Raw genomic sequence first — 15,170 nt, 5'->3', positions numbered from 1 at the left:
CTCGCGATTTACAACAAAACCATGCAAAAATTTTTGTAAATAGACTTCATTTAGTACTTCAAATTAGCAAGATTCCTTTTCACTTTAATGCGTTTACGGTTTTTTTGCGTTTACGGGTGGGAACTAAACAGACCCTTAGTCCAACCATGAAGTAATTAGTCTCAAAAGATTCGTCTCGTCATTTATAACCAAATTGTGCAATTAGTTATATTTTTTAACTATATTTAATACTCTATGTATGTATCGTAAAATTCGATGTGATGTGTGTCAGTGAAAAATTTTAGAAATTTTTCGCGGAACTAAACACACCCGTATATCGCTTGATCAAGACACGTCCTCTGCTAATCTGTTTCCTCCAATACGTGTGTACCTGCAGTGCAGAGCATCTCCACAAAAACACACAACAGGCTGTGTTTAGATTCAAAATTTCTCTCCCCAAACTTCAGTATTCACCTATCACATTAAATATTTTGCCTCATGCATGGAGCATTAAATGTAGGTAAATAAAAAAACTAATTATATAGTTTTGATGCACACGACGAGACGAATCTTTTGAGACTAGTTAGGTCACGATAGGACAATAATTATCACAAACAAATGAAAAGTACTACAATATGCTACAGTGTTCGATGTGACCCTTTTTACCACCATTTTACGAATCTAAACACAGCCACATAGGCCTTGTTTAGTTCCAAATTTTTTTTACAAAGTACACGTCACATTGATTTTTTGAACACGTGGAACATTAAATGCAGTTGAAAAAATAACTAATTACACAGTCTAACTGATTAGCATGATCTGAATCTTTTAAGTTTAATTAGTCTATAATTAGATATTATTTGTCAAGTAACAACGAAATATACTATAATATTAAACCCAAATTTTTTCACCAACTAAACATCCCATATACTTCATTCGGTGGTCGTGCAACGTTGTCCATGTAACTGGTCCACAAGAAACTCAGAGGGTGTTTAAGGGTGGGTTTAGTTCCTCATTTTGAAATTTTGAAAGGAAATATTTTCACATTTAAAATATTAAATATAGATTAATCACGAACTAATTACAGAACTTGTCTGTAAACTACGAGAAGAATCTAATGAACCTAATTAATCCATCATTAGCATATGTTTACTGTAGTTTTACTATAGCAATTTAGTGTCTAATCATGACCTAATTAGGTTCATTAGATTCATCTCACGATTTACAGTCCATTTATGTAATGCGGTTTTTTTTAACTACATTTAATACACCATGTAGATGATTTACAAAAGATTTGGAATTTTGAAGTTGGGATCTAAACAAGGCTTAAGTTGGTAAAAAAAGTTTGGGTTATGAGACTGTAGCATATTTCGTTGTTATTTGATAATTAATGTCTAATCATAAACTAATTAGGTTTAAAAAATTCGTCTCCAACGAATTAGTTAAACTGTGTAATTAGTTATTTTTCTCAACCGCTTTTAATGCTCCATGCATGTGTCCGGAAATTTGATGTGATGAATAATGTGAATTTTTTTGGGAACTAAACACCCTTTCAACAAAACCAGGCACCAGGGGTGGAGCGGAATTCCTACGAAGAATGCGAGCTGGGGGGTCAGTATTGTGTTGTACAGTACTCTCTATCCTACTCACAATTATAAATGCACATTCTATTTGGAGAAATAGCCAAAGATTATTCTAAGTACTAAAGTTTAGCATAATAAAATAGTCCTTGAGTGAAATAGCTTTTAAGGTGCTTTGATCCAATGGCTTTTTGACTCCTAAAATACTTTTCCAATCATTTGGTCGCCACTTTTCCAAACGAGAGAAAAAGAGAATCTATGCCCCCACCTGAGATAGCCCAAATAGCACCCATTTGGGGAATAGTTTTTTTAGAATATGGTATTTACAAATAGTTCAGAAATAACCCTACTGTTTAGCTCCTTCTAGACTATTTGAGACTATTTGGAGGAGACCTAAAAAATAATGCAGGTATCCAAACAGGATCACACTATGTGAATCACAGAAACAACCAACGCGAACCAGATAATAATCACTACCCCACTTTGCTTTATACTATATACTAAAGATGTGACTCTCCAAGAAACGAGACACGACAGTTCATTTCTGAGGCTATTCGTACTTATCATACTCTAAATTCATCATCTAAAAAATATTCTATTCTGGTCATCTATATTCTCTTATATATACTTCAGTTCTCCCGCACGTGTTCATACTCTATATCTCATCCTTTATATCAACTACCACCAGTGGAATTCACATGTCATACTCTATTTCTCTTTCTCCCCGTTCACTCTACCTCCCTCCCCATTCACACTCTCTCCTTTCACGCCGAGCCTCCCTCTCCTCTCCTCTCCTACCTGTCGCATGCAGGAGGAGCTGGAAGGCGGGCGAGGCGGAGATGCGGCGGCGGCGTGGTGGAAGAGTGGCAGTTGCAAGGTGGAGCCCTAGAAGAGGAGTAGAGGAAGCATAGGAAAACACTAGATTTGACGGAGCAAGTGCCCTCCGCTTACATAGCGGAGGCTATCTAGTATCCGGCTGCAGTCATGTTACGCCAAATGCGTACTGCAGGACGGGTACCGGAGTTTGGTGCGGACAGCCTGATGGCTGCCGCCATGGCCAGGAACTCCGTCCTACTCCTTGCTCTGGCCGCCGGCGTCGTCGTGTAGCGGTTCTCCGTCGCGCCGCCACCTTGTGGCGGCCACCGGCAGGAAGCTGTGGCCAAGCAGCGCGGCCCTGTTTGTTTCGCTGTGCGCTACTCGCACTACAAAAAGAATCTTGTATGCATAGAGTACTAAATGAAGTTTATTTGCAAAATTTTTTTCACAGATGGGTGTAATTTTGCGCGACGAATCTAATGACGGTAATTAATCCATGATTAGCTACAGTAATGCTACAGTAACCATCTTCTAATCGTGCGGTCAAAAGCCTTATTAGATTCGTCTCGCGAAGTAGCGCAGGGTTTGTGGAGTTAGTTTTACAAACTAATTTTATTTAATATCCCTAATTAATGATTGAAGTTTGCTACAGCAGCTTGTACAACTTAAACCAAACAGGGCCGCGGCAGCGGCAGGGGAGCTGATCAGGACCTGGTGCAACATGACGGCGCTGCCGTCACCCAAGCCGCCAACGGCGTCGCAGGCGCGACCGCCATCGCAGGCTTATTCTCTGTTTTGTTTTCGGAACTTCTTTTTAGTTCCTGTCATATCAAAAGAAATCTTACTATTTATAAGTATTAAATAAAATCCGTTTTATAAAACTTTTTGCACAAATGAGTGCTAATTCGCGAGACGAATCTGATGAGCCAAATGAATCCATAATTTGCTACAGTAATGCTACAGTAACTATCCGTTAATATCGATTAATATACCTCATTAGATTCGTTTCGCAATTTAGCCCCGAGATTCTGCAATTAGTTTTATAATTATCTTTTATTTAATATTTCTAAATAGTAAAATTCTCTTTGATGTGACATAATCTAAAATTTAGCCTTTGACTGAACCTCTTTTTTCTTCAGCTTTGCAGCACTAAGCATGTTGTCCCTTTGTTGTACATTAGGATCAATATTTTCTTGGTTCTTGCATGGTTCATTCATAACACTAGTAGATACATTGAGTTTTCCCTCTAGCTGAATACTAAGACAATCAAGTGCATTTTCTAACAGCACACAACATTCTTGCGAGTTGGCTGCTTTATCCGCCAAATTGTGAAATTTATGAGACAAAAACTTGTATCGAAGTTGGGCTTCCCGTTTTGGATTTTCTACCACATTTCTTACTTGCTTATCCTGTATACTTCCATTGTGTGCTTCTCTAGTCCATCTCTTTAGGATTATATTGTGTGGGTAGTATCTTTATATTCATCAAATCAAAAACTTTAAGACCATGTGCACATAATATTCATGTCCTATTGAACATTCCACAATTGCAAGAAGCTTTTTGGTTCAAAGGATCACCAATCACTATGCGTTCCTCCTCATAACTTAAATCACCATGAAGACACCCAATAGCAATGGCATATTTGTTATCTCCTTCTAGAACTCTAGCACATGCAGCCATTGATCTTTCATATTCACTTTGGAAAGCTTCAAAAATTACATGAGTATATACTTGGCTTGCTTGAACTAACATAGGTGTACTCATTAGTCTTCTTGGCTGCTTCTTCCTTGAATCATATTCAGATTGCACTTCTTGTTGTCTCTCTTTTCTTGCACTGTCCTCTCAAAATGTTTCAAAAATCGAATAATATCAAAATTTGATTTCAAATGCTTCTTCATTGCATTATTGAATCTCTCACTTAGCTGTGTATTTCTCACTCCCAAGCTGAACACATCTCTCATATAACATTCAGCCCATTTTTCTCTCAACTTGTAGATACTATCTGTAGCAGCACCGTCCAAATTAAACCGGCTTAAATGCACCAACTATCATCTTAATACTTAATCAAGTTACTATGCACTTAAAACGGTGTAACATGACAGGATGTCGGGTAAAATCCCGATTAAACTACTGTACTCCAGGATCACAATTGCACTTAGACCCGTACGAAGACGAGCACAGGTGATACCAGCATACAGAAAACCTCAAATTAATTTACAACACGAGTTTTACATAAAAGGTTCAAATACAAACGACAGAGTTCAAAAGCACAGCGGAAGTTTAATAACCTGAGTTCGAAATACAATACGATAACTGCGACGACGATACAAGGCGAGCTCCACATCCTGCCCACCGATGTGACGCCAACCTGCCCAATCTTCACGGGGAAGACGGGGCCCACTCGACGGTCCACCCAGGAGGAAGCGGCTGTCCAATCCAGGACGCACATACCTCCTCGAAGTCCGCAGGGACACAACCTGCTCAAAAGGGTTACAACAACAACCCTGAGTATACTAATACTCAGCAAGGCTTACCCGACTTTGGGTATACTTAGCCCATTACCTAGACATGCAAGGCTTTTTGGCTCTGGAGTTCTTTTGCTGAAATGCTGCTAGGAGTGAATCCTTACTTTCAATATTTTAGCTCCATTTAGTATATCAAGTATTAACTATATTCGTCTAAACATCTAGAGCACACATGGTGGATCAGATTAAACTTCAGAACAACAGATACAACATTCCATCTTCACCTTTCGATGCTTATTCCACTTCTTACTACGATGTGACGCAGTGATCAAGGTTCTCTTAACCGAGAGAGACGGCGAATAGATCCGATTTAACCTTGCAAGGTGGACCTAACTCACACGACACGCGTAAACCCCGTCGGGCCACACACGTCAACTGTTCCCATCATCACCCCGACGTCTGAATCACGCCTGCCAAAACCCGGGGGAAGGGTCCCTCACGGCGAACTCCCGGAGAACCCGGAGGCGACATACTATCCCACACCCGCCATCATTCCACTCCCAGAGTAGCAGGTCGCGATTCAAAGTATCGTTGCAAATCAGGTAATTAGCTTACCGGTTTCGACTATCTCCTACTTCCGGCATGTGGTTAGTACTGTTCAAATTCGGTCATCAGGGCCAACAAACGGTACGGTCCTCAATCGACACAGGCGGAAGTTCATTTTCTCATCTATTCCATACCAATACTCCTACTCATTTCCGCCCGGTCTCCAATTCCCTTTACTCATTAACTCAAAACAAAGCCAAAGCTAAGGGATCAAGATCCTAAACTCACGAGTGACAATAATCACTCGACTTCTACCGAAATCCTATTTAGCAAAGCATTGCTAACGATACTTGCATACTAGTATAGGCCCACGTTACCTAGGGAAAACATGCATACTATGGTTCCATTCAACTCCTAGAACATAAATGCACAATACTTAGATAAATATTGAATAATTTAAATTATGGTTATGCTCCGGGGCTTGCCTTGCAGGTCAGCGGGGTTAACGAAATCTTCTGAAGCGGGCTCAACGGCGCCCTCTTGCTGCTCTTCGGCTCGTGGCTCCTGGACCGGCTCAGCAACTAGCTCGTGGACAGCTTCCTTCGCGGCGTCTACACGAATAAAAATATGCCATGCAACCGTTAGGACACAGTGCGATGCATGAATGCTTAGGATGCGATGAAAAGATCAACTCATTTTAGCCTGAAGTGTTTCCTTCTAAAAACAACTACTAACTTTGCTTAGAGCAGCATGGATTAAAACCGAGACTTGCTTTGCTAAGGTTACACATGCATGAAACAAATTAACTACCACATTAAATAAGAAAAAGATCATAGCTAGGGAAAATTATAAGAAAAACCTTACTTGCATACATGCTCTAGCAACAAAAATTTACCAGCTTAACATGATAACGAATAAACATGCCACATAATTTTTCCAACATTAATTGCTGCTAACAAAGCATTAAAACAACCCTAGCAAGGTAAACGAAACATAATTAGATCTACCCAAAAGTGCAAAGCAATAGGTCATGAAACTTTTACAGTATGCTACACATGAAAGGAGAAAGCCATTGCGAATTTTTCATAATTTTTAGAGCCATGGAACTACCGACAATAAATAAACTATGTTTAACACAAACTGAATTTTCAACAGGGGCAAAAGTGACATTTCACATGAACAAGTATTTTTCCTCTGAAGATCATGATTTTAGAAACCTAACAAAATTTGTTTGGTATTTTTTGCATTTTTCTGTGAATTTCTATGCAATTAAGAATTTACAGCCGAAATAGAATAAAATAACAAAATTGAAAAACATAAAGAGGGGGCTGACCGCCGGGGCCCACCCGTCAGCGAGCCCGGCCCAGCCCCCTCCTCTGCTCCCCACGCGCCAGCCCGTGGCCGGCGAGGTGGCCAGACACCGCGGCGGCGGCGGCCTGGCCCGCCCGCGGCCCAGGCAGCCCGGTGCAGCGCGGCTCGCGGCGGCGCGGAGTCAGGGCAACGGCGGCGCGCGGCCGTTCCGGCTCGGTCGGCGGCGGAGGCGGCGGGGTTTGAGGTCTGCGGCGGCTTGCGGCTGTGGGGCGCGCGATGGTGGCCCGCGAGCGGGAGCAGGGCAACCCCGCGACGTGCACGCGGCGGCGGCGGCGCAACCACGGCGGCGCGACAGCGATTCGGCGGTGGTAGCCGCGGAACTGAGCGGGGAATAGGTCGGAAAGGTAGAGGAGGTCGCAATTGAGCTCACCGTGGCTCGATTTGGGGCGGATGATGGCCGGGAGAGGGAGCTCGACGGAGAGGGGCGGAGCTCGACGAGAACGGCGATGGCGAGCGGCGGTCTGAGCTTGGTGCTAGGCCGATTCGGCCGGGAAACAACTCGAACGGGCTCGGGGAGGGTCGTAGGAGGTGAAGGACGAAGTCACTCGGCTTGTGGCGCAGCGAATCGAGACGGGGTGGCGAGCTTTGGCCGGTGCGACGAACGACGACGGCTCGAGCTCGTCTCTGCGCTATGCGAACATGAGGAAGGAGAAGGTAGCAGACGAGACGGAAAGCTTCGAGGCGTCCGCGAGGATAAGAGCGCCGACGCCTAGGTCGGGCGCGATTGCCGACGCGTAGATGTTTACTAAGCGAACGCGATTAGCGCTAACGACGAATTGAGTCCACGATTAGCGAGATAAATCATGATTAGCGAGCACGATTAACACAGGGGTGTTACAGCCTTCCCCCCTTAAAAGAATCTCGTCCCGAGATTCAGGCATGAAGGAATAAAGACAGGTGAGCAGGTTCGAAGGCGAATTACCTGGATGAGCATTTAAAAAGTCTGGATACTTGGATCTCAGAAATTCTTCGTTCTCCCAAGTCGCTTCATCTTCGGAGTGATTACTCCATTGAACTTTGTAGAATCGGTTGGTGGTGCGTCGAGTAACTCGATTCTTGCGATCAATAATCTTGATAGGATGCTCAGAATAAGTGAGATCAGACTCTAATTGAATCGAGTCACTTTCCACAACTTCAGTCAGAACTCTAAGGCACATCCTGAGTTGTGACACATGGAAAATGTCATGAACTGCAGAAAGGTTTGCCGGAAGATCCAACCGATAAGCCACAGGACCGCATCGTTCCACAATTGGATATGGACCGATGTAGCGGGGAGCTAACTTCCCTTTTATTCCGAATCATTGCACGCCTTTCCAAGGTGATACTTTTAGACTGGTTCGGGCCTGAAATGCCCTACGTCCAATATGGGGATGGTGTTCTTGCTCTATTGCTCTCGAGCCCGGGTGCTCAAAGTTCAGAGGGGAGCTTACGAGCTGGTCTAGTAGTGTCGAACCCGTGGGAGTCCAACCCTTTCCTACGTGGGGGGCCTTCCCTTTTATAGCCCAAGGTGAGGGCCCCCATTTACAGTTATCTAGCGTTGTGCCTTTGCACCGTCGGGGCGCAAATTGTCCTTGTCAGTCGTCGGGGCCCACTCAGTCGGTCGGGAGTGGGCGAGCTTGATCCTGGCAATCTTCTGGTGCAAGGGATGATCCTGGCGATCTCCTTGAGTGGTGTGTCCCCCTGGCGCTGTCCTATCCTGGCTCAGTCGGGGTGGCACGACCTCCCGGTCGGTCGCTCGGGGGTCTCCTTCGGTCTTGTCTGCCAGAGTCTGGGTTTCTTACCTGCGGGGCTATCTTATGTAGCTCTGTCACCAAACAGCGCACCTGGTGAGATGCGTCTTACCGACGCCTGGCCGAGGACGTCCAGTCACGATCGCTGGCGTAATGGAGTGGTGTGCAGAGGCAACCATCATTACGGCGGGGGGAGGCAGCGTCTGCGGACGCCCCTCCCGTTGTGTCAAGGGCCCCGCGTGAGTGGCACTGTCCCCTTGTCAGGGAGGCCTGCTGGCTTGGCCCTTGGCGCAAGATAAGGAGGGATGGTGCCTTGGGTCTTGCACAGAATCTGTCTTGACCGGCACGCCTGTCAGGAGGCGCGGCGCCCTTGGAGCGCACGTCTCAGGCCACCGGCTTGCTTTTGACCCGGGGTGCTAGGTCGGGGGGCCACCGCGTGTCCCGGGAGGTCGGGCTTCTGGACTCGGTCGCTTAGCAGCGAAGGCAGCTCCCCGCGCGGCTTGCTCCATACAAGTCGGGCCCGTTAGGGACCCCTGGTTTATTCCCCCGTCAGAGGCCCCCGAGCGAGCAGTTCCATGATTTAGAAATAATCATGGAGCCGCTGGTCTTGGCATTGATGGCCCCTGACCGGGGCTCCCCATCCAACTGCCCGCGCCCTCAGCTTTCGGCGTGCGCCAGACGACACATGACGGGGTCAGGCCTGTCTTGATGGCCGGCTGACGGGTCGTGGAATCTCGAGGCCGGTCACTGCATCTTATCGTTGTACCACGGACGCCTCGTTTTCCCCCACTCGGGACCGCCTCCCATTGGTGGGTCGTGCAGCGATCGTGCCCCGAGTGGCGTGGCAGTTGCCGGGCACACTGGCGCCGTTCCGTCGGCATTTAAGTGGGGGTTTGGTTTTGGCGAGGGCTTTTGGTGTGCCCCACTCTGGCCGGCCCACTGACTACTGGGGCCGTTTGTGCCCACATTCGCATATAAATAGGGGGTTGCGGATACATGGTTCCGCACAGGTGAACAGATCATGGAGTTCCATTCGCTAGTTCTCTTCCTCACACCCCACACCCGTCCTCCAGATGAGAGTAGGCATGGCTCGTTTTTCTGGTGGTAGAAGAATGCTTGCGAACGGCGGGGTATCTCCCTCAGACTTGCACTTGCTATCGTGCTCCTTCCGCTAGTTTCGTGCCAGCGTTGCGGAACCGGGGTGCCGCAGGGTGAGATTAGGCGAGCCCGACCACTAGTTCCCCTTCCAAGGGGCTTGGTAAGCGACCATATCTCCCTCGTGGCTCCCTTGGTATTCCCTGATGCCGGCCCGGGCGGGAGCATGGTGCTGCAAGTGGAAGGTGGTGCTTTCGGAGCATCTAACCTTGCGTCTGCTTTGGAGTCTCTCTGCGTCGTGGCCTCCCGTGCCGTCCAACGCTGCAGTCCTTCTGGCGAGGCGGGCTCTGGGGGAAGGAGGCGGCGAACGCCCTGGAGAAGACCCTGTGTGTTCTCTTGAGCGTGTCATCTGCTTCCTACCCGGGGTGGTCATTGCCTCTATCCTTTGCAGCTTGGGGGACGAGGCCATAGCCGGAGAAGGCGTCCTTGGAGCACCTTCCCACCTTTTTTCTTTTGGTTTCCCGCATATGGGACTTTTATGGATTTGATCCATTGTATCTGTGTTTTTCCTGAGTCGGGATTGGATTATCCCGGCCTGCTGTAATGGCTTTCAGCCAATTGTTTTAATAAATCTGACGTGGAAGTAAATTTGCTCCATACGATTGGACTTGGCTCCGTTGCATCCGTCGGATGATACACTGATGCGCTCCACCTTGGGTGGGGGTCGTCCCTTTAGCGGGTATCGGGCTCAAAGGAGAGCCTTTGTTCTTGCTTCGGCCCCGTTCATCGTCCTTGGGTTCCGGGGACCCGTGAGGTCTGTTGGGGCCCAAGGAGAGGTCGGGAGCGGTCGGGCTTTGGCGAAGGCATAATGAGTGACCGGCCCGTGGGGCCCGGCTTGCCTCCGACCCGGAGGGGGCGCGCTCTGGACGCGTTTTGATGACGCGTCATTCGGGGACCCTCGTCGTCCAGTGGGATCCACCGGTCTAAACCCCTTGGTCTTTTAATATGCGGAGTGAAAGGGTTTTGTCCCTTCATTTACCTGGCCCCGACTCCCTTCCTCCGCCGCCTTTCAGCGTTCGCCTCCTTCTCTGCTCCTGCTTGCCACCGTCCCAGCTTCCGCCCTCCTTCCTGTTGCTTTGTTTGTGGTTTCGGCGCGGCCATCGCTGTGGAGGCCGTCCTCCGTGACCGAGACCCAGCTCGAGAGGCTGGAGCCGCTGGACGCGGAGGGGTTGATTCCTCCCAAGGATGTTGCTCACTGGAGGGCGCCGCCACTTGGAGAGGTAAGTCCCCATCCTCGCTCCGATGAGGTGGTCACCTTCCGCATCTTCTATGTGAGAGGGCTCGGCCACCCCGCCCACCCCTTCCTGCTGGGCTTGCTGGAGGGATGGAAGATCGGACTGCATCACCTCAACCCTACCGGGATGATGCATATTGCGGGCTTCGTGACGGTGTGCAAGGCCTTCCTGGTGAAGCAGGAGGCGAGTTGCCAGGCGATGGAGAAAGCACTGGATGGTAATTTCCCTCGCCTTCCTTCCTTTTGATTATGCTCGTAGTACACCCTCATGGTGTGGTGATGCTTTGTTTCAGAAATGACTACCCGGCACCAAGATCTGCGCCGTGAATTTGATCGGCACCAAGACCTGCGCCATGAATTTGATCGACTGCAGTCATCGGCCCAAGAGGTTTGCTCCTGCGTCCATGGCTCCCCGCCCTCAAGTCCTTTGCAGGATGAACTCCAGCGGGTTCTTAAGGAACTGGCCGCGTTGACGGCCATAGCAGTTTACCACGGGGCCTCGATCGCGTTGAGCGCCATGGTGCTGCGGCATCCGGAGCTGGATCTGGCGGGCCTTGAGGATGATCTTTCTGGCGGGAAGCCGTTCGAGGACGTTCTTATGGTGGCCAAGAGGCTGGAACCCATCGCGGAGAAGGTGGCGTGAGGCCTGACCTTCACGGCGGTGAGGAACGTTTGTCGTGCGGAGCGGGAGCTGGAGGTCAGCGGCGGGAGTACTGGGGCCATGGCAGACGCGTCGTCGATCGGCGGGTCTGCCGTTCCTTCCTCGAGTGTGGATCCACCGTTGCAAAAATAAACGATGTATTAGTTTTTGTCTTCATGAAGAATTGTTGGTGAGGAAAAACATATTGCGCTTGGTGGTTTAAAGTACTGCTCTATGTTTTTTCCGAAAAAGGTTCTGCTGACTGCTTTTCTGCTTGCTCGTGAATGTTTTTGGTCCTCTGCATTCCTTTCTTTTGGAACTGTGTGTTGATCGTAGGCTGCGACATATAGCCGGGAGCTGGCCCAGAGGCATCATTCGCTAGGCGCCGTAGATCGTTGCGCGGATCCAATCGATTGGATAGTTCGGAAAAAACATTTGAGTAGGATGAAAAAGCATGCGACTTGGCAGAAAAAGTTGTGTGTTGTGTGACGAGGGAAAAAAGATGCGTGCGCGCTGCACGGTTTGTCCCAGTGAGGTCCCCGAGCGCCTTGGCCTGAAAGTGTTCAGGGCAAGGGGCTGTAGAGGCGGGAAGCAACAGAAAATGAGATTGTCGACGACCGTGGTCTGGCCTCTGAGCGCTCCTAGCCAAATTCGTATGGATCGGGGTGCTGGATACCAGAGGGTTTGTTTGTGTGCTGTGAGCATGTAAGAAAGAAAGGCAGGTGTCTGACCCCCGAGTGATTCTGGGCAGTGAGTGGCCAGGTCGGGGCGCCGAGTGAATGCATTGTGTTGTGCGGGGAGAGAAAAAATCGACAGGTGTCGGGCCCCCGAGTGCTCCGAGCCGGAAGTGGCCGGGTCGGGGCACTTGGACTGAGCCGCTAGTGCTGCTTACGGAAAGAAGCGACGTAACTGTTCTATGTTCCAAGAGTTGGTCAGAATGTTACCGTCGGAGTCTTTTAGCTTGTAGGTGCCTGGTCGTATTACCTCTGCGATGTTGTAGGGTCCTTCCCATGGCAGCGAGAGCTTGTGCTTGTCTTTTGTCGACATGATCTGTCGTAGCACCAGATCTCCGACCTGCAGCTTCCTCTCCCGTATGCGCCTTTCGTGGTACCTGCGTAAAGTTTGTTGGTAGCGAGACGATCGGTGGAGCGTAGCTAGCCTTGCTTCTTCCAAAATCTCCATGGCGTCCCTCTGGGCTTTGGCTGCCGTTGCTGGGTCAAAGTCTTTGACTCTCGGCGCACCGTAGTCCAGGTCAGAGGGCAGCACGGCCTCTGAACCGTACATTAAGAAGAAGGTCGTCAGCCCTGTAGATCGGTTAGGTGTGGTTCGCAAGCTCCAGAGCACTGCCGGCAGCTCTTCCACCCAATGACCCGCGAACTTTTTGAGCATGTCAAAAATGCGCGGTTTGAGCCCTTAGAGGATTAGGCCGTTAGCTCTTTCTACTTGTCCGCTCGTGCGCGGGTGTCCGACCGATGCCCAATCGATCCGGATCCCGTATCCTTATGCGAACTCTTGGAAGTAGTGACCTGTGAAATTGGTCCCATTGTCTGTGATGATGGAGTTGGGTACGCTGAACCTGTAAACGATGTCCAGGAAGAACTTGACGGCCTCTTTGGAATCGATTGTGGTTATCGGTTTTGCCTCTATCCATTTTGTGAACTCGTCGATTGTGACAAGTAAGTGGGCGAACCCTCCTGGTGCCTTTTTGAGTGGCCCGACCATGTCTAAGCCTCATACGACGAACGACCATGTTATGGGAATGGTCTGAAGGGCTTGGGCTGGTAGGTGGGTTTGTTCGGCGTAGAACTGGCATCTTTTGCATGCACGGACGATGTCTTCCGCGTTGCGCAGGGCTATTGGCCAGTAAAATCCCTATCGGAAAGCCTTTCCGACCAAGGAGCGTGGCGCGGCGTGATGTCCGCAGATCCCGGCGTGTATCTCGAGAAGGAGCTCCTTGCCCTTGGCAATGGGAATGCACTTCATGAGAATGCCAGTCTTTGAGGGGCTATGCTTGTAGAGCTCGCCGTCGATTACGGTGAAGGTCTTGGCCTGTCGGGCGACGCGACGGGCTGCATTGCGATCCTCGGGGAGGACTTCGTGTAAGAGATAAGCCAATAGGTCGGCTCTCCAGTCTGTGTTGTCTGTCTGGCCTGGGTCGGATTGCTCCGTGGTGAGACAAGTTGGGCCCCCGAGTGTCTGGTCGGGGGCTGGGTCGGAGGGAGCGTGCTCTGTTTTTTGCGCATGCTCGGCTTCCTCTGTTTTTGCTTTGTCTGCGGCCGGTTGCCTCTCATGCGCTGACGGCGCGTTCAGGTCGTTGACAAAAATGCCGCTGTGTGCCGGCTTGCGCTCGGCGGCCATTTTTGCGAGAGCGTCCGTGTCAGGGTTTTGCTTCCGCGGGATGTGGTGGAGCTCCATACCCCGGAATCTCCCTTCCAACTTGCGGACCTCCTGGTAGTATGCGTCCATGAGAGGGCTCTACAGTTGAAGTTCTTCATGACATGGTCGATTACCAGCTTGGAGTCGCCATAGACGTACAGGCGGGTTGCCCCGATGTCGATGGCTATACGGAGGCCGCTGATGAGTGCCTCATACTCTGCAACGTTGTTGGATGCAGGAAAATGGAGGCGAATCGCGTACTGGAACTTGCCTCCTTCTGGAGAGACCAGGATGACCCCGGCCCCCATGCCGGGTCCCATGACCGACCCGTCGAAGTAGAGGGTCCAGTATTCGTGGGAGATTTCTAGGGTCGGGGCTTGGACTTCCGTCCACTCGGCGATGAAATCGGCCAGGGCCTGGGATTTTATCGCCGTGCGTGGCGCGAACTTGACGTCGTAGCCCATGAGCTCGACTGCCCATTTAGAAATCCATCCCACGGTGTCGCGGTTGCGAACAACTTCTCCGAGTGGAAATGAGGCGACGACCGACACTTCGTGTTCGTTGAAGTAGTGTTGGAGCTTCTTGGCTGCCATGATGATGGTGTACAGAAGCTTCTGTGTCTGAGGGTACCGTGACTTGGTGTCTGTTAGTACCTCACTGACAAAATATACGGGCCGTTGGACCTTCAGGGCGTGTCCTTGCTCTTCCCTTTCAACTACTAGCGCGGCACTGACCACGTGGTTAGTAGCTACCAAGTAAAGCAAAAGGGGTTCGCAGGGCTCCGGTGCCACGAGCACCGGTGGAGAGGACAAGAGAGCCTTGAGGTGGTCGAGGGCCACCTGAGCCTCCTCCGTCCAGACAAAGGTGTCGGATTTCTTGAGGAGTTTGTATAGGAGCAGGCCTCGTTCTCCTAACCGAGCGATGAATCGGATGAGCGCCGCCAAGCACCCTGTTAGCCTCTGGACGCCCTTGACGTCGCGAATGGGTCCCATGTTGGTGATGGCCGAGATTTTGTCGCGGTTGGCTTCGTTGCCTCGCTCAGACACCATGTACCCGAGTAGTTTGCCCTTAGGCACGCCGAAAGTGCATTTCTCGGGATTCAACTTGATGTTGAATCTTTTGAGATTTGCAAACATGGCGGTCAGGGTGGAGGCCAGGTCATCCACACGTGGTGGTTTAACGAAGATGTCGTCAACGTAAACCGCGACCGTTGCCTGAGGCGGGTCCGACCAGTCGGGGTCGATCGGCGGATTGATCTGGTCGGAAAAGCAGGCTTGC

The sequence above is a fragment of the Panicum virgatum genome, chromosome 2N, assembly GCF_016808335.1.
Source record: "Panicum virgatum strain AP13 chromosome 2N, P.virgatum_v5, whole genome shotgun sequence".
Taxonomy (NCBI): Eukaryota; Viridiplantae; Streptophyta; class Magnoliopsida; order Poales; family Poaceae; genus Panicum; species Panicum virgatum.
This window is presented reverse-complemented; position numbering follows the sequence as displayed.